An 18887-nucleotide genomic window follows, 5' to 3' on the forward strand; every position below is an offset into this window, starting at 1 on the left:
GAGAGCAACAGCACTCTTCCTGCCTGTGATTCTCAGCAACTGGTATTCAGAGGCAACTTGCCTCTGACAGTGAAGGTAGCCATAACAATCATGGCTAGCAGCTATGGACAGTCCTGTCTTCCCTAAATTTGTTTAATCCTCCTTTAAAGCAATCCAAGTTTAAGGAAGGTGAAGGAAAATAAGTGGGAAATGGTTTAAATGCCCTTGAACTACCCTGTATTTCTGTAACTTTACTAAGACCTCGCCTAAATGCTAAGTTACCGTATTTTTCGCTCTACAGGACGCACCAGACCACAAGACGCACCTAGTTTTTGGAGGAGGAAAACAAGGGAAAAAATATTCTGAATCTCAGAAGCCAGAACAGCAAGAGGCCAGAATCGCTGCGCAGTGAAAGCAGCAATCCCTCTTGCTGTTCTGGCTTCTGGGATAGCTGTGCAGCCTGCATTTGCTCCATAAGACGCACACACATTTCCCCTTACATTTTAGGAGGGAAAAGGTGAGTCTTATACAACAAAAAATACGGTAATTTGTAATCAATTTCTGCTAAAATTACAAAAATATTGAAGTTGGATCCAAGTCATGGCTCATTATACATTCTAGAACTCCAAACATATTAGATTCAACTTACAAACAAGCTAAGTTTGATTTCAGCAGCAATACTAACTTCACATTTTTCAAGGACATATGAACCCTGAGTAGAGCCATGCAGGATCAAACCAAAGACCTATCCGGTCCAGCATCCTGTTCCCACAACTGCCAGCCAGATACTCTAATCGCCCAGGTTTAATGGGAAGCCCATAAGTTGGATATGTGTGCACTAGCCTTTTCCACATCCATGCTCCCCAACAACTGGCATCCAGAGGCAGGCTGCCTCTCACACTGCAAGTATGACACAACCACCGTGTCCAGTAGCTGCTGATAGATTTATCCTCCATCTAAAGCAGTGGCCATCACAATAGCTTTGGGAAGCAAATGTCATAGGTTAACTATGCCATACAAAGCATTTGCTCTGACTGAGCAACTCAACCCAGCAGTGATTACAATCACCTTGGAAGGTTCCCAGGTAAGGCAATGAAACAATCTGACACCATCATAAGGAGAACAAAAACGGTCTCTGTTTCTCAGATAACCATGAGAAGACACCTCCCATACTGAGGAGGAAACAGAGCAGCACTGTCAACAAAACTTGTTGCACCACTACCTCCGTTGGCCCTCGGCTCAGCCTGGTTCTTCAAAAAAAGGGGAGTGAAGGTAGGGCATATTGAATGTACTCCCAGAAGCCTCTCCACTTAATCTGGTTATATGGTTGGGATCAGACTGGAGAAGCTTTCTGTATTCTGAGCATTTTGCCCTGGTTGGAAAAGATCTGAAGAAATTGGTTCTGCACACGCAAGGGAAATCTACTCTCAACTGCAAATTATCGTCAGGATAATGTAGACTCTTGCCTCACTTAAGAGGGCCTCAGCGCAGGAGAGGCTTCCTCAAGGAATCTGACCTTTAATAACAAATGACAAATTGGAGGCTTGCTCCATAGGCAGAGCCAGTATTACTCATCCAGTGCTTTGCAAGGGAGTCAGTCTCACAATGCTGCAGCCACATGGATCAGGCCACTAATTAAAGTGTCAAAAAACAGGGATCCCTCCCCCCAAAAGAAGCAAACCCTTCCTGCTGGGGCAGTCACTGTTTTTTCCTCTCTGGCTTGTTCTCTCTCCAGCAGTTGTTAACAGCTGTGATAGCAAAGGCATTGCATAACTGCCAATTTTGGGAAACCCCAAAGATGCAAGGCGCATTTAGGCAGGTGCACAGACACAAGCCTCTGCTGATGACCTCGATATAGCAAGCTGATGAATAGGGATGTCAGAGAATTCCAACCCAAACAGAAAAGGAAGTGGAAATTGCTGCAGTTTGGGTGTTTGTCTGTGGTCAGGAATGAAAATTGGTCCAGCAAATATTGGTATTCATTCACACCATTGTTGTGGGTTTTTAACAGACAGTAAAATGTATAATGTAGAATTTGGTGGAAACTGAACTGCAGCAGAATGGAAACAATGCTGGTTGTGATTGTGTTTGTGAATACAGGTCAGAATGGAAACTGCCTCTTACCTCTTTACCAGTAAGGACTCAGAATATACCATATTCATGGTATATTAGACAGAACAGTAGTCTTCAACCTTTTCAAATAAACGCACCACCTTTAACCCAAACATGCATTTGGGGACCCCTTTCTTAATTTTTTACCATATACTGTTGGCCTTTGGAGCCATAGTCCAGAGGTGATTAGCTTTTTCCCCCTGGCCACATTCAAACCTTCTAGGGGGTCACATGCTAGTGGTGACTCTGGTCACCCCATACTCTTACACACACACACACACACACACACACACACACACACACACCCCACCCTCAGCTGATCTGGACAAATCAGTTAGGAAGGCTGTCGAGGGTTGATTTGCATCCCCATCAGGGTCCTGGCTTAGGCAGAGACATTTCAACCAAAGTGGACATAGGCACTTTGCTCCTTCTTCCCACCATCCTTATCTGAGTCAAGGTGAGAGGTGGATGAACAAGGCTGCAGGTTGCTATGGTGAAAAGCAGGATCTGGTTTCCAGGGGGGGGTGGACTGTTGGAGCTGGGGTGTGGCCCCTTGGCAGATGCCTGGCTATCCCTAACTTTGGTGCCAGCCCTGTTCCAACTGCCCAGTTGAATAGGTCTGGGCAGTAGCAGCAGTGGCAGCAGCAGTGAGAGCAGGCTCTCCATATTCAAAATACCTTATATGAAAAACAGATGCCAGGAATCTTGCTGCAAATCAAAGCTGACAATGGCTGGGGGTGAAGTGGGGGGGACACACACAGGGTTGAACTCAGAAGCTTAAGGGAAGGCATGGATTCCTTCAAGCAGGGCTACTGTGGAGATCACCCTGGGGAGGCGGTTCCATAATTGAATGAGCCTTCTGTATATCCAAGCAAAGGAACTGCCTGACAGGAGCCCACGAGAAATGCCAATAATCAGACGCTCGCACATAATTCATGTTTCACATTAGATGCTGTAGGAATGATAACTGCATACAGAGCGGTTACCTAGGGAGCCTTTCGTTTTCGTTAGCCTAAAAGCTATCACCGGCTGCCTTTTAAACAGATGTTTCCGATTGCAAGGAGCCGCTACTGAAAAGGATTTTCGGACATGCCATTCCACCTTGCCAGCAAAAGCTGTTCCTAAGTCTCTCCTTGCCCCATTCCCAAGTCCCAGCAGCAAATGAACAGCAGGACCAAGCAGGCTGCTGGGGGGGGCAGGGGGGTAGGCTCTAATGAACTGTCAGCTTGAGATGATAGGGCTGACAAAGCAAATGCTAATGTTCAGTGACAAGGGTAAATTGGTAATCTCTCAGGGGAAGAAGAAAAAGTAGAGTAGTTTTGCGGCCCAAGCTAGCTGGGGCATTTGCAATGAAATAATCCAAAATAAATACTTGACCTTTCCACAGAGTTTCCCCAGGGAGTTACAAGTTAGAAGATTGCTCAAAGAATGTCTTTAAAACTGCAAGGCAAGATACCAGAGGTAGGAAGATGCAACTTTCAGAGGACCAGGGTGGAGGACAAGAAGCTCATGCAGGCAGGCATTCAACAGTCTGACCTACAAGACTGCAGCCTGAGTTGAACACCTGACATGACTTAAATATGCGTATCTGCTGACATGTTTGAATTTTTCATCACCAGTTTAAACATACCTTAATCTGCGTTACCAACAATTGGGTTTTTTTTAATGGTCACTGTTAATTACATAAAGCCTGTTGGAAGAAGACAGTCTTCCCCTGCCAGTGGAAGGACAATGAAGGAGGGAGTTGTCGAGCCTCACAAGGAGTTCCCAAATTCCCAAGTCTGGGGGCAGCTACCAAGAAGGCCCTCTGATATCACTGTTTACAGTCTCTCCCCACACCCCGCAAAAACCTATCTATATACATAGCCAACACAACTGAGGATCTCACACCATGCATCTGATGAAGAGGACTGTTGTCCACAAACACATTTGCTGTAATAACTATGTCACAGTTGTATCAAAGAATGTTCTAATCAGAGTAAACCCGCTGAAATTAATGAACCTAAGCCATTCATGTTCATTAGCTTCAAAGGCTCTACTCTTAGCAGGACTAGCAATGGTGATAACTAACAATCTTTTAGGTGTGACAAGACACTTGTCATGTTTGCTAAAAGAGATGAGCATGTCTGGAACTCATCTGGAAACTGATTGATCATACAAGTCATTCGATCAAGTAATGACTTGACTTGACTATCTTTTTCCAAGCATATGCCTAACCCTTTTTAAAAAATACATCAGCACCTTCTGTGGCAATGAGTTCTACAAGTTAATTGCCGCTGCTTGCCATACCCCTGCTGAAACTCTTTTTAGTAAAGGAGTTTGGTGTCCAGTCCTCTTCCTTTCTCTCTCTCTTTTGCATTCACTTTTCTCCATGTTGATGCTTCTTTTTAAAAACATACCAACAAACAAAAAATAAACTGGTGTTCCTACCAGAGCCTGGCCCACCTTAAGTCAGGCGATGATCCACCCGTGGAAGACCAGCATCGCTGGATCTGGACTGGCGAGACCTGGGTTCAAATTTGAACTTTGCTTCTGAGTCAACATGGATACAATGCAAACGAGAAATGCAAGCTGCCCTTGAGATCAGGCTTTTGACAAAGGGCCCCCAGACACAGAGCCTTTAGGCCTTGGGCTTCTGCCACAAAAGATGAGCAGTAGGTGCAAGGCAGGTCAACTTTCCCCCACTGGAACCTGTTGGCAAGTAGAGAAAACTTGCAGAGCAGAGTCTGGAGAGAAGCAAAGTCCTGAGAACCAAGTTATTATAGCTCCACAGGGACCTTGTCTACAGCATAAAAGCAATTCCATGAAAGCAAAGGGCTAATATTTTAACCAATTCCCACCGTTTGACATCTATAATTTGCTTGGTGTTATTAAAATCTCAGCCGCTACGCTTCGGAAGAAGGTCAGCGCAAGGAAACCACCAAATCAAAGTAAAGAGACATGAGCAGCGGTGACAAGACGCTGATTGAAATATGCATTATTAAGGAGGCAGGGGAGACAGAAGATATATGAAAAGTGCACTCCTAGGCTATAAATTAACAGCTGTCTGTTATTAGATCCCAAAACTGAAAGAAAATCCCCTTAAATCCATAGTGTGGAAGTCGGATTGTGAGACTAGGACTGAGAAGACCCAGATTCAATCTCTGCTTAGTCACAAAGCCCACTGGAGTTGAAATGGAGAGGATAAAATGAGTTGGGGAAGACTAGATACCCTATCCTGAGCTCCTTGGAGGAAAGAGGAGAAAGGTGATATCTATCATTAGGTAGACTGATGATTGCAAGCTTTTGAGTTACACAGAAGTCTTTGTCAGGCAGAATGCTAAGGTGGCTAAATTTCAGGCATGTAAATGGAGGAAAGCAGTCTGTTCAGACAAGATTTGCTAGTTTTGCCACTGTTCAAACTAATCAATGCAAAATGGTTGTGGTGATACCTTATATATTTCTTTCTGTTGCAATATGAATACATAATTTTGTGAGTCACATAAGACTCTTCACCAGGTAAAACAGAAAAGAATCCAGGGTTCTCCACCCTTCCTGAACTTTCTTTGACCTCCATTAGTAATGCAAGACCTGGCCAGCAACTGACAGAGAAACGCTAACGTACAATCAGAATCTAACTCGCTCCTTGCAAAAATACCCGCTAAGAGAAATGCCACAGTGTTTTTTAGCACTGAATCACAAAAGGACATGACCTTCAGGGAATTACAGATCTATGACAATAAAAGTGAGTTTTGTATCACCTATTCAAAAAGAAAAAAGAAAAGGATTTTTCAAAAAGACAGGATGCCGTTGGTATTTATTGCACTTATTACTGGGCTTCATCAAGGGTTGCTGGACCACCGCAGACATCCCCTGCTGGCCACAGTAAGGCACTGCAAGTTGGCTCAGATGACATACATACATACATCAGGCTCCTGCCCTTGCAGTCAGGTGGATGCAGCAAAGAGCAACCCAAGTGACCAGTGCACCTTCCCTAAAAGGAAAGACAAAAGAACATTCAGGGCTTTGGAGCTTCCCCTCCAAAAAGTGTGATGGAGTGAGTCGGAAATAGTACAGAGACATAAAAGTATTCATCCGGGAGGGTGGGGGAGATGGAGAGGGAGAGGCCTGCCCCTACTATGAAGCAGAGAGAGGTAGTTGCTTCATGCATAGGGAAGGGGAGACATTTGATTCTGTTCACATTTAAAGGAGGACCTTCATAATTCAAACTTTCTGACACAATGCACCAACTGAAACACAGCCCTTTTTCAAAATTTCACACTTCTCTGAAGTTTGCAATGCCATTCTACAGCAAAGTAATGCGTACAAAAATGGATAAGAAAATAACATACAAAAGTGGCTTACTTTTGGTGACATTGCTTTACAAAATGTGTTTGTTAGGCAAAATTGCATATAAAAATTCTCTCAGTTTCTCATTTTTCCAATCTTAAGTTTAGTTCTCCAAATCCCCATAGCAGTTTGTGTTTTTGTGCGTGTTTTTTTAAAAAACCCATTGTGAAAATTCATTAAATCTTAGCGTGCATTTTTCCTAATATATACATTTTTGTCAAGCAGTTCTCTCTAATATAATGCACTTCTGCAATTTAATTCCGGGAATATATACAGTTTAATGCACATATTACTTGGCTGCAGAACTGCATTGCCAAATCTGGAGAAGCGCAAAATTCCAGGAATGACTGTATTTTGGTTCATGTATTGTTGCGGAAAGTGCACATGTGGTTGGTTTCACCTTTAAATGTGAACTGAATCAAATCTCTCCCTCACCCCTATCCTAGACCAATCAAAATTACAAAGTTTCCCTGCCCCAAAGCTACACATTCTGCCCACATGCCTTGCACGCTGGCACCAGGAGTTTGGTTTTCAAGCGATGGCAAACCTGGTCATTCTAGCAGCTGCCTTCTTCCACCCCAAGATGCCTGCCTTGCTGTTTTGATCATCAAGCTACTGTCTTCTCCTCCAGCTCCGCAGCCCCCCATCAGCACACTGTCTTAATCAGAGGCTACAGCAGAGCAGATGTTTAATCCATTCCATCTGGGCATCCTGTCTCAGCCTGTGGGCTTGCAAAGGGGGACCTTTGGAGAGTGAGAGAGAAAGTGTGAGAGGATGACGACGACAGATACAGGCCAGGGCGCCACCCCATCAGTATGGTGGGTGGGGAGAATCAGTTGTTTGTGCACGTCAAAATGGCACGGTGAGTTTTCCTGTGCCCAGCTCTTCCTTGATTCCTCCTACACTCACACGGCCCCAATGGCAGAACTGCTTTTTTCATCAGCACATTCTGAGGTTAACACCTGAAATTCAGCCAGCTGCGTGGCCCTCTGTCCTGTGGGTGGAACTCAGAAGTACTGATGTTTGATTCCTGCATTGTGGGGTTGGACTAGATGACCGTTGGTGTCCCTCTTGACCCTATAATTATATGATTCTATGATTAGAGCTTACCACCTAAAATGCTGCTCTTTTTTCTGCGGCTTACTTCACTGTAGAAAGCCCTCTGTGTAAAGGAGTCCTCTATTTGAAGAGGTCTGTGATCCAAGTCTGGTTTAGAAATCCCTAAGAAGGCAGACCACCAGAGGTATTGAAGTTGCACATCAACAGTTAGCCACACCTGGACAGCAGTCTGAGCTGGCAGAGACTGGTCACCAGGTCCCAGAATAATCTCAAGTACAGTGAGATGTCCTGTATTCCTATTTAAACTATAGTCATTATTTTTAAATTTGCTTAAGTACATCTGCACTCTCTCTCTCTCTCTCTCTCTCTCTCTCTCTCTCACACACACACACACACACACACTTTTTATGCAAATCTGTGCCCTCTTTTCTTTGGGGGGGGGGTGATACCTTTCCACTTTCCTAGCAATGCATAAGTGGTCACCCTAGCTGATTGATGTTAAGCTTGTGCATGTGAAAACAGATGTGCAGACACTGTGACGGTTCACAAATGAACAATGGGGCATACTTCTGTAACACCTACCAATTCTGTTACCCAGGAGCAGTACCCAAGCCTTGTACCCCAATATTACATAACAACAGAGGCTATGTTCTAACATCTGTCTGCTGTATTCATTTATTCTGCAGTTACCCTGCCCTCCTCTGATTTAAACACCAAGGGGACTTTCATTTTTTTGCTTAAAGATGCCACAATGTAAAAAGGCTACTGCCTCCAGTATGTTTGCACTCAGTTCAAAATATGCCTCAGTGGCAGCTGTGTCTCTAATATTAGGGTGCACATTACATGGTCTTACATGTGGACTAGGGGAAAGATTACACTGCTAAGACCCCTGGGAGGAAATGAGGTCCTGAAGAATAGCAACTTGCACTAGCAGCAAGCAGCATGAAAACGGGGTCTCTGTTTTTGTTAAAAGGAGACAGATGGATCCACTGGATTTCCCTCTCAAACAGATTACAGACCTGAGTCCGATCAAGGGTGGATGTGTTTCTAGAGTGGGCACAGAGCTGGTTCTGAGCTAGTCCACAAATATACGGATGGTGGGTATAGTACACTCATGAATACCCACTACACTAACCATGCAGGACTGGAGACTTCTGGCATGCCAAGGGAGACCTTTTCACCCCTAGGTCCTCCACTAATCCATGCTCAGTTCTGCACATACCAGACACACAACTGGCTCAAGGTGTTGCAGCCTGGAATCTTAAGGTAATGATATACACAACTGCACCAAGGTCCTTTTTGTGTGGTGTTTACAGATGCACAGTTTTACACATGCACAGTTGTGCACACTGATCGATTTTGTGCTGCTTTACCAAAGTGCAGGATAGTGTGTACATATTCATAAAACACCACACAAAATATAATTCTTATATGATCGTATGCTCAGTCCCATTGAGACTGTTTCTCTCTTTCTCTCTCTTTGCAGTTTTTATTAATGTATGAGTAATACAGCAGAGAACAAATATGTCCACGAACGGAGAGCTGTGCAGTCTACAATTCATGAAAAGAAATCCTCCTAGTTACTTCATGAATACTGGGAACACAAGGCAGAGCAAACCTTTGAGACAATGGAAATTGAACGGAGGGAATAATCTCATCTGTTTTGTACCAGATCAGACCCTTAGGACAACTGGCTCAGTAACTGCCTGCCCTGACTGGCAGCATCTCTCCCAGGATTTCAGCCCTGCCTGGAGATGCTGGAGATTGATCTGGGAAACATTTGCATGCAAAGCAGATACTCAGCCACTGATCTATGGCCCTTCCTCCTAAGCTACAGCCCTCCCACTGCCATGCATTATGTGATCATCTCCTTTGCAGATCCTGCCTGGACTTTTCTAGGAATTTAGGAGATGCCGCCTTATACCCAAGTCAGACCAATGGTCCATGAATCACAGAATTGCTTGCAATGGAGACCAGCGGCAGCAGCTCTCCAGGGTTCAGAAAGGGATGTTACCTGATTGACAGGACTGAACCTGGGATCTTCTCCATGTAAGGCACTGAACTATGGCCCTTCCCCAATGATGCACAAGCTATACCATCAGATACAAGTCATCAAATGCTGAGAACCCTAGTGATGGGAAGCCAGGCGATGCACCCACATGCCCAGACCAGCCCTTTAAGAGTCATCTGCACCCCCAGGAGATCCGGCTTGTTCTTGCTCTTGTTTGGAAAGCTTCTGGCTTCAAGGGGCATAGGTAGCTCATTCGTCCATGTTGTCAACATCTCAGATGGAAAAGCCATCCGCCGAGAGCCCAGGATGAGATTCTAATTACTATTCAACATACTAGCCTACATAAGTACAGCATAGCCTTCCAAGAAAAGCAGACGGCAGGCTGGGAGAGCTGTTCCCAGACTTAAATGCAGTCTCCCTCTTCCTCGGGAGCCAAGCTCCACTGAGGGCAGATAGCAATTTGCCGGTGTTGGTTTTGAAGGCCCTTATTCAAAGCCAGAAGTATTCACTTCTGTTGGTTACCTGCCCCACCCTGGACATGAGAGAGTGTGTGTCCAACAGCATTCCTTTTTCCTTTAAGGAACTTAGCAGCAAGGCATGCATAGGTGCTCCTCCTCACACTTTTCTCCCAGACCTCGATGAGAGGTCACCTTGGATCTGCCCTCTGAGAACAAAGGAGCAAGCATTGGTGCCTTTGCCTTCTCTAGATCAGTTAGGTGAGAACTAGGAACCTTTTTCTATACAAGTTATGTACTTCCTATAATAGACTACTCTGTAGTTTTCCTACTCAACAAGCACCTCTCTGTGTGTGGCTGCAAAAGGTAAAGTCAGAGCCAGATTCACAAGCTGCACATCAAAGGGCTGCAATAGGTTAGTTGGCTTAGTTTCAATTGATGGCACCCCATCAGCCACTGCCACCATATGATTCCATGGCATTGAAATGATAAAATCAGTACATTTGTAGAATTCTCTTTATATGTGGGATGGGGCAGCTAAACATTAACTTTCTAAGCTTTAGGTTACAGAAAAAGAAAGACTGTGACACAGCCCCCTTCCAGACTGGTTGTATTAAAGCGCCATGTGAAAGAACTCATCTTCCCTCACCCCCTCCTCATCTCCCTGCAACTCATTTAGCACTTGGCAATGGGTGGAAGCTATTTTTAAAAAGGTATGCAACTCTCTCCGAAAACCCAACTTTGAAGTACAGTTCAAGGCTTTGTTGCTGCTAAAAAAGAAAAAAAGGAGGATTTTGTTTAGGGGGGAAGCACAAATATGAGTGATTTATTGGTCTGCAGTCAACTAGCTCAGGGTCAGCTGGCAAGGGTGGATCTGAGCAAGCTTCTTTCCCCATTAGAGGACTGCTGGCTTCCCTTTGCTGCTGAAAAGGTGAATCTGTGCTACCTTATATCCCATGGCCCTTGGAGGGATTTCCTCAAGGCCCAAGTGAGAGACCCCCAGAACAACACAACCTAATCTGTCACCAAGGCAGAGTAGTAGTATAGTGGAGGGGAGGGGAAGGCAGAGGTGTGCAACTCTGAAACTTTTTTTGTAAAGTGCTATCTCCCAGTGTTACACTAACTGACTGATACCTCTTCCAGTGCCCTGGCAAATGAATGAGGTGATGGTAAGGCTTTCACTTTTTATTACTTACTGTTCATGACAGATTAGCACAGAAGAAGTCAGGGAAGGAGCAAAACAACCAAGCAGGGGATGGCTACTTCTTTCCTTTCCTTTGATGGGGTTCCTACCCCATGCTAGCAGTTGAAATGGAAACACCTCTTTGAAAAATTGTTCACATTTCTAATTAAAAGCTACAGATTGGATTTCAACTGGCAGAAGATCTTTGTTTAAAACGTGGTGAGTTTTGTACCCTGACTCTATGCAATCAGAAGTTACAGCCAAAGCAGTTTACTATGCACGGGATTGCAGCCATGCTGATACTAAAAAACTGGGGATTATATGTACTGATGCTCTTTAAGGATTGCATGGATGTGCGTAATAATGGAGCAACACAGCTGGTAGAGTTTTTGGACGCTCCTTTGGAGTGTGTTGCTAAGGAGCTGTCATGATGAGCTTCTGCACTTCAAAATCTACCACTACATCTTTGACAAAATATGCTTTTAAACCTGCACATGAGTCAGAAGGGTGCTCATTAAATAGGACAGGTTGACAGGCTGGCAATTAAATGCCTGTTGACCCCTGGGGGTGTGACAAAGCAAGATGCTATTGCTATTTGCAATGGAGAGGGGGCTTAATAAATCTGCCACTCAAAAACAGCTGGAAGAAAACACTCCTTTTCCAAAGGGACATTTTACCATTGCCCTAATTCCCTCCACCATAAAAGGAAAAACCTTTAATGACACAATGCTTTTTGAGTCTGCGGAAAACCAACAGAGGTCATATCAGTGGGATATCTGGGAGTCAGGAAAAAGGCAGAATCTCAACCAAATCTTTCAGACTTCTGCAAGAAACAGCAGGAAAGATATAGGATAGATATGGATTGTGGCTAACACCATGTATACATTACTTTCTAAGCCAGTGGTGGGAATGCTTGATGCAGAATGAAAGGGAGAATATGTATACAGTCTTAGAGCCAAATTACATGTGGCCTTAATTGTGCAGAGTTTTGCCCTTGAAAGCTAGGTTATTCTCTCTCTCTCTCTCTCTCTCTCTCTCTCTCTCTCTCTCTCTCACACACACACACACACACACACAGCATATCAGGCCTCATTGTAGAGGTTGGGGAATTTACGGTAACTCTTTGCCCTCTGTTGAGGTCACTTCAGAATCCAGGTAGAGCCCATCTCACTACATCACCACAGTTTGCATTGCAAAACAAGCTTTCCTCTCACAAAAGATGGAGCAGACTCTGTTCTCTGTTGCCGCTGAGATTGCGGGTTCTGCACTGAGCAACGGGTTGGTCAAGATGACCTCCAAAGCCTGCTTCAACTTTTACGGCTTGGCGATTCATTTGTAAAATGTCGGAAGGCCTGATAGAGCCTGCAGAGTTCAATAAGGGAAAAATCTTACCAAACATTCCCAGAAGACCTACACTGTTGTAGGGCCCAAATGGTTTGGGTGGGTGGAGAGATGAGAATCAGACTGAGATGCTCATGAACACCAGCCCAGTTCTTCAGTCCAAGAGGAAGTTGGAAGAAGGAGGCTGTTTTGTTTCACTATCCCCACCCCCACCCGCACCGACACAAGAAAATTCCTTTGTTTCATTTACGATAACAAAGATGCAAAATCTGTATCAGATTTCCCAGGAAGTCACTATTAAGGGAGGGGGCGTAAAACCCCAGAGAGCATCATTAAAAACGCCAAACCCCATCTTGCAATATGACTCATCATCCACAACCATTTAGAGCCAAAGCGATTTGCAGCTCTGAACGACAGGAAAACGAGATAATGAAGAATTGTTTGGAACTCAGCTCATTTGAGGGAAGGTTTTTCCGCTGAAACCTCCACTGGGTCGTTGTGTGCTATGGCCCAGAGACCACACGGCCTCTATGCTGCATCCTACACAGACCCATTAAAACACTGTAATGGAATGGTTGGCAAAGGGACATAGGAAGCTGCCTTATACAGATCAGGCCATTGGACCATCTAGCCTAATATTGTCTACACTGACTGGCAGCGGCTCTTCAGGGTTTCAAATGTGGGTCTCTCTCTGGAGATGCTGGGGACTTAATCTGGAACCTTCTGCATGTAAAGCAAATGCTCTACCACTGACATACAACTGGAAGTACCCCAGAGCCATGTTTTAAATAGCGGCTGGGGGAAAGGTGGTGGAAGGTCTTTGTGAAATCTACAAACTCCAACCCCTGACTTTTCAAGGTGTTATAAAAATGGTGAGCCCTTGTTGCACTCTCAAAACAGTAGGTAATGGGGGATCAGTCAGGCACTGACTGAACTTGGGTAGATCTGGAATTCTGAGTTGGCAGCCTGAGAAAAGAAATCAATGCAGACAGGTGCAAGAACACCGGAAGACATGATGTGGCTCTGGGCAGTGGGAGTGCAGGCACACACCGAAGCCTGGATTACAGGTAGCAGGCACATCATGTTCCCCAAAGCCTTCTAAACCAATAGCAGAAAGAGGGCATTGCAAAAAGCTAGGGGGGCAACACCTGGCCCTGTAAAATTTGAGAACTGCTCAGTGGGCATGACTGCATATTGAACACATTCAAATTCTGCACTCAGAATTCTGTACCAAAAAGCTGAACTCTGCAATCTGCATACATGTATGCAAAATATACAATTGGACTAACTTTTCTTAATTTGAAGTTTTATCTTTAAGCCAGGGCTGACTCACCCATTAGGCAAGGTGAGGCAACCACCCTAAGCAGCAGGGTCCACAGGGGCAGCAGATCCCAATGTCAGTCTTTCTTTCTTCCTCACCCTTGTTCCTGATGTAGATTTTCCCTGATTCCATCCTTCCCTGGTGGGGAGAGGAAGACCATTTTGTGTCTGCCTCAGGTGCCAAAATGTGTTGGGCTAGCCCTGCTTTAAACCATCATAGTCAAGGGCTTCCTGAGATGTCAGTTTGTGAAGTGAACTTTGTGCAGCCCTGAATTGCTAGATCTCTTGCAAGGCAGCTTTTCAACAGCACAGATGAGCTCCTTGCAAAGAGCAATATGCTAATATTTCATTTTGCAAACCAGCTTCCAGGAACTTTCCTGCAAGAGCTTTGCTGGAGGAATCTGCACTGACTGCATGGTGGATGACAAATGAAACTTACTAGAACTGATCCAGGTACCCTGTTCACAAACTCCAGAGAAGGTCTACCTAATGCCTGCTTCATACCTACATTGGATGATTCCTGTGCTTACAAAGGTGGGTTATGCCTAGTCACCTCCCTACACACTTTGAAAAATGACAAGCGAAAAAGGTAATGTTGGAAGCAGCTATTAAGGCGGCTGGTATCGCACAATCAGGCTTCTGCTGTCTGGCAATAAGTGACCTTCATGGGAGATTACAGAGAACAGTTTTGCACTGCAATCTCATTCTACAAATATTCAGCACAATATGGGAAGAGCCTTAGCACTGCAGAGGGGGAAAGGGAGTTAAAGACCACAGCTCAGTGTGACAGAGCACCTGTTTTGCATGCAAGAGGTCCCAGGTTCAATCCCTGCCTAGTGTCTCAAGTTACAAGGCTCTTGAGTAGCAACCCTGGCAGTTAAAGGAGAAATATCTAGTCTAGATAAGAAAACAAGGAGAGCCCTGCAGCTAGACCAGGACAAGGCCTATCTAGTCAAGCATCCTGTTCTCACAGTGGCCAACCAGATGCCCCAGGGAGAAGCTTGCAAGCAGGACTTGAGCACAACAGCACTCTCCCCACTTGTGAATCCCAGCAACTAGTAATCAAAGGCGTCCAGTCTCCAACAATGGAACTTACCCATCATGGCTGGTAGTCATTGCTAGCCTTACCCTCTATGAATAATCCCCTTTTAAAACCTTCCTAGTAGGGGGCCAACAGTACATTTTGTGGGAGGGAATTCCCTAGTTTAACTATGTGCTATGTGAAGAGGTATACAGACAAATATATGGCCTCTTCCTGTGTTCCTGGCTGGTGGGATTTGGGTTGCCTGAATCAGAAGCTACTAGTCAGCAACCCAAGACAAATGAAGCCCATATATTGAGTTCATGGCAGGACAAAGGAGGTGGTTGGTTGCTGAACGAGTGGTCTGTTTTCTACAGTCTGCAGATTTTTATTGGGTGTCTCTTAGGTCTTGTTTGAGAAAAGAAATGCACAAGGAAGGCATTTTTGCTTTCCCCCACCCTGCTGGCTTTCACTTCTCATTCATGTTACTTATAAGTCTCCAAATCAATGGAATGGTAGAGGTGTGTCCTGCCTGGACCTCTCCTGCAACTGAAAAGCAGGCAGCTGCCCCTTCAGCACCACCAAGGAAGCAGCCACCCTGCTCACTGCACTAGGCTGAAGGGCAAAAAGAAGACAACAATTAGAATAACAGTTGGTGAGAATCACAAGTGAGGAGAGAGTTATTGCACTCAGTTCCTGCTTGGGGGCTTCACTTTAGGGTAGTGGTTCCCAATTAGCTTATTACTGAGGACCCCCAGTTTTTTCAAAAGCTAAGCCACAGACCCCCTACTTTTGAAAATTTTGTTAACTCTTAGGGAATTACCTCTGCAAAGCATTTTTTTTGAACAGAATGTGGGGTAGCCCCTAATAAGCAAAGGATTTTAGGTATAATAAAAAACAGACTAGGGTTGAGTGATATCTGGTTTTCAACATTCTGATATATCAGCAGCTAAACATCACAATATTCCGATATATCACAATATCTGAAATTGGAGATCAGGCATGGGGATGAGGGAAGGAGAAGCCATGGAGATCGAGCGGGTGAGGTCCGTGCAGATTAGGCATGGGGATGAGGGAATGAGCAGTCAGAAAGCCATGATGAGTAGTAGCCTTTGAGAAACTTATTAGCCAAGTTGGCGGCCATTACTGCCTCCTGCAGAAAGCAAATTTCACAGTTTAAGTATGCACTGCATGAAGCAAGTACTTTCTCTTGTCTGTCCAACATTCAGCTTCATTGAATGTCTGGGAAATGTTGGAGGGTGTTCTAAACTCTGTCCCTGCCATTGCACTTGTGCTGTTTCTGGCCCTGTTGCTGCAACTGCACCCTTGCTCATAGCTACACTGGCCCCACAGTGCAGCAGTGAAGGCACAGCCTTAGCATGGAGGGCAAGGGTGCAATGGTGGCAATGGTAGTGGTGTGGGCAAAGCCACAGTGGGGCTGGCAGTCAGTGCTGGATTTATGCATAAGGCTAAGTAGGCTTAAGCCTACGGCCTCTAAATCTAGGGGGCCTTGCCAGCCTGCCCACTCCCCAGTGCCGCAGTCTCCCCTCTCCCAAAATTGTAAACCCAAGACTTCATGCAAGGGCAGGACAACTCAGGCCCAGCAACTATGAGACTCAGGGCTAGCCAGTGAGGCCCAATTTGAAGCAGTGGGGCGCAACTTGAATTTTTTTTTTTTTTTGTAGGGCCCCAGTTCATAGCCAAAGTCTGAAAATCTTATATAAAATCCATCTAGATTGCCTCGGTGCGGGGACCCCTTAGGAGCGGCACGCGGGGCCCAATTTGGCCCAATTGCTCCAATTGCCTTAAGGTCAGCCCTGAGGAGACTTGCAGGCAGTGGCGTAGCGTGGGTTGTCAGCACCCGGGGCAAGGCAAGTAATTTGCGCCCCCTAACCCGTGGATTTGCGCCCCCTAACCCGTGGATTTGCCCTAACCCCAGATGTTGCGCCCGGTGCGGCCGGCCCCCCTGCACCCCCCACGCTACGCCACTGCTTGCAGGGGTTGGACTGACAAGCCCTGCACCTTCTAGGTCCCTGGTGTCACTATTCAGAGTACAGACTCAAGGACTTGTTATGGGGGGAGGGAAGGGGGGCACTGTGTTTTATGAATGGACTCTGTATTTCATGAATTACCTAAGAGCCACCAATAGGGAGCTCTAGAATCTGACCAATTGGGCGCTACGAAAACAATTGGGTGCCACGAAACAGCGTAGCACTCAATTGGGTGCTACGAAACAGCGACCCCTATTGCTGAAAGCAGGTAACCAGCAGGGAATGCTTCAGCTCAGCCTTTGCACTGTTGACTGAACACTCCCTGATGTAGATAATGGAGAAAGCTCGTAAATAGTATCCCTTCTGGCATCCTGGCTGATGTAAACTCTGGTGCACCAGAAGCCCAGAATAGCAGCAAATAAAATCCGCTCATACGTCAGCGACTAATAAGACTTGTCAACCAGTTCTTCCAAGGTCTTCCTAAATTATAAAGCTCCAAAATACAGGCCAAAAGAGAGCAGGTCTGGGAAGAGTGAGGCATACAATGGGCACCACCAGTGAAAAGGCCCTGCTCCGTGTAGCTCCTGCCCCTGCCCTGTTATTTGATAGGGGGCCTACTTGCCCTTCTTCTTGACATGGAATGCTCTCTATTGGAGTCTCCAGGTCCAGTACAAAGACCATAAGAAGGGAGAGCAGGGACCCTGAAGTTCCCAACAGCTGTTAAGCAAGCAGGTCACCTTTGTCACAGTCAGGACGCCTATGTCCTGGCCAGGCCTGCACCCAATCTTGTTTTTGTACAATCTTGTTTGTCCTCAGTAACCAAAATTATATTATCAACATATACAAGCAGAAAAGTTGTTTTCCTTCATTTGCAATGAATCGTACAAAACAAAGTGGCACTAATAAAGAAAAGTTCCAGGGTGGCAACAGAAAGCAAACTAAAATGCTTTTGCAGTTCATCAAAACTATCCAGCAATATCAAGTTATAGAACAACTGGTGCTATTAACAGTAATCCTTCTAGTTGGTTAATTGCAAGTGTGTTGCAGGTAGAAATACTGTTTGTAATGAAGTGAGAGCAGTAGTTTACTTGCTCGAATTAACAAATAGGAAAGTTTTGAGAATTTAAATTCTAGATTAAAATTGATTACTTAATTGAGAAGAGGATTGTAACAGACCAAAGCACTTGTCAGGAGAGCTATGAGATTCAGGTGAAGGTCAGATGCCTTGTCAATCCTAGCAGGTATATAACAGGAAGACCCGACCTGCGGCCTGCCCAGTTTAAGGTTTACAAAGTTTAGTTATTGCAAAAGTTTTTCAGTGTTAATTTTATGCATTTTTTTTAAAATCACCATGTTATTTAGCAATAATATCTTATGTTCTTTAAAGGAGAAATTGTGAATTGCAGAATTTTAAATACCCGTCATCATCCTCATAGAGGCCAACCAGGTGCCCCAATGGGAAGCCTACAAGCTGCACCTGAGCGCCACAGCAACTCTCTCCTCCTGCAGTTTCCAGCGACTGGTATTCAGAAGCATGCTGCCTCCAACAGTGGAGGCAGGTCACAGCCACCAGGGTCAGTAGCCATTGGTTGCCTTATCCTCCTTTAAGTTGTCTAAAAGCCATTGAAAGCCATCTACACGCTGTACTTCATTGGGATGTAGGTCGTTGCTTTATACCACTGGTCCATCTATCTCAGTATTGTCAGGGTTTTAGGCTTGCAAGTGTTCCAGACAGGAATCTTTCCCAGTTCTACCTGGAGCTGCCAGGGATTGAACTTGAGACCTTCTGCATGCAAGGCAGAATGGTGTCTACCATTGAGCCATACCCGTCTCCATCTCAGTAGTGGTCTGGGGGTGGAGCAAAGCTGTCCTCCCAACACCAGCTTGCTGCTACTTCCTTGGAGGTGGTTGCATGGCAGGATTGCTGCTGGGTAATCCGGTGCAACCATGTGGCCTTGGTTTCTCTGCTGCCCCACCCCATCCAGGTAAGTGGCAGCAATGACAGTGTCAGGAGGGTGGCTCTGAATGTGCTGCTACTACTGGGCCATCAAGCTGACTGTCAGCTTGCATCTCCTTGCTCCAACAT

General features: G+C 45.3%; 1 protein-coding gene across 4 annotated transcripts in view; it reads right to left on the reverse strand.

Moving 5' to 3' along the window:
• Positions 1 to 18887, reverse strand: part of ZNF469 (zinc finger protein 469) — a 224121-nt gene that overhangs the window by 47424 nt on the left and 157810 nt on the right. The gene's annotated exons all lie outside the window — the stretch shown is intronic.

This window comes from Podarcis filfolensis (genome assembly GCF_964270895.1).
Source record: "Podarcis filfolensis genome assembly, chromosome: 8".
In the NCBI taxonomy this organism is placed as follows: Eukaryota; Metazoa; Chordata; class Lepidosauria; order Squamata; family Lacertidae; genus Podarcis; species Podarcis filfolensis.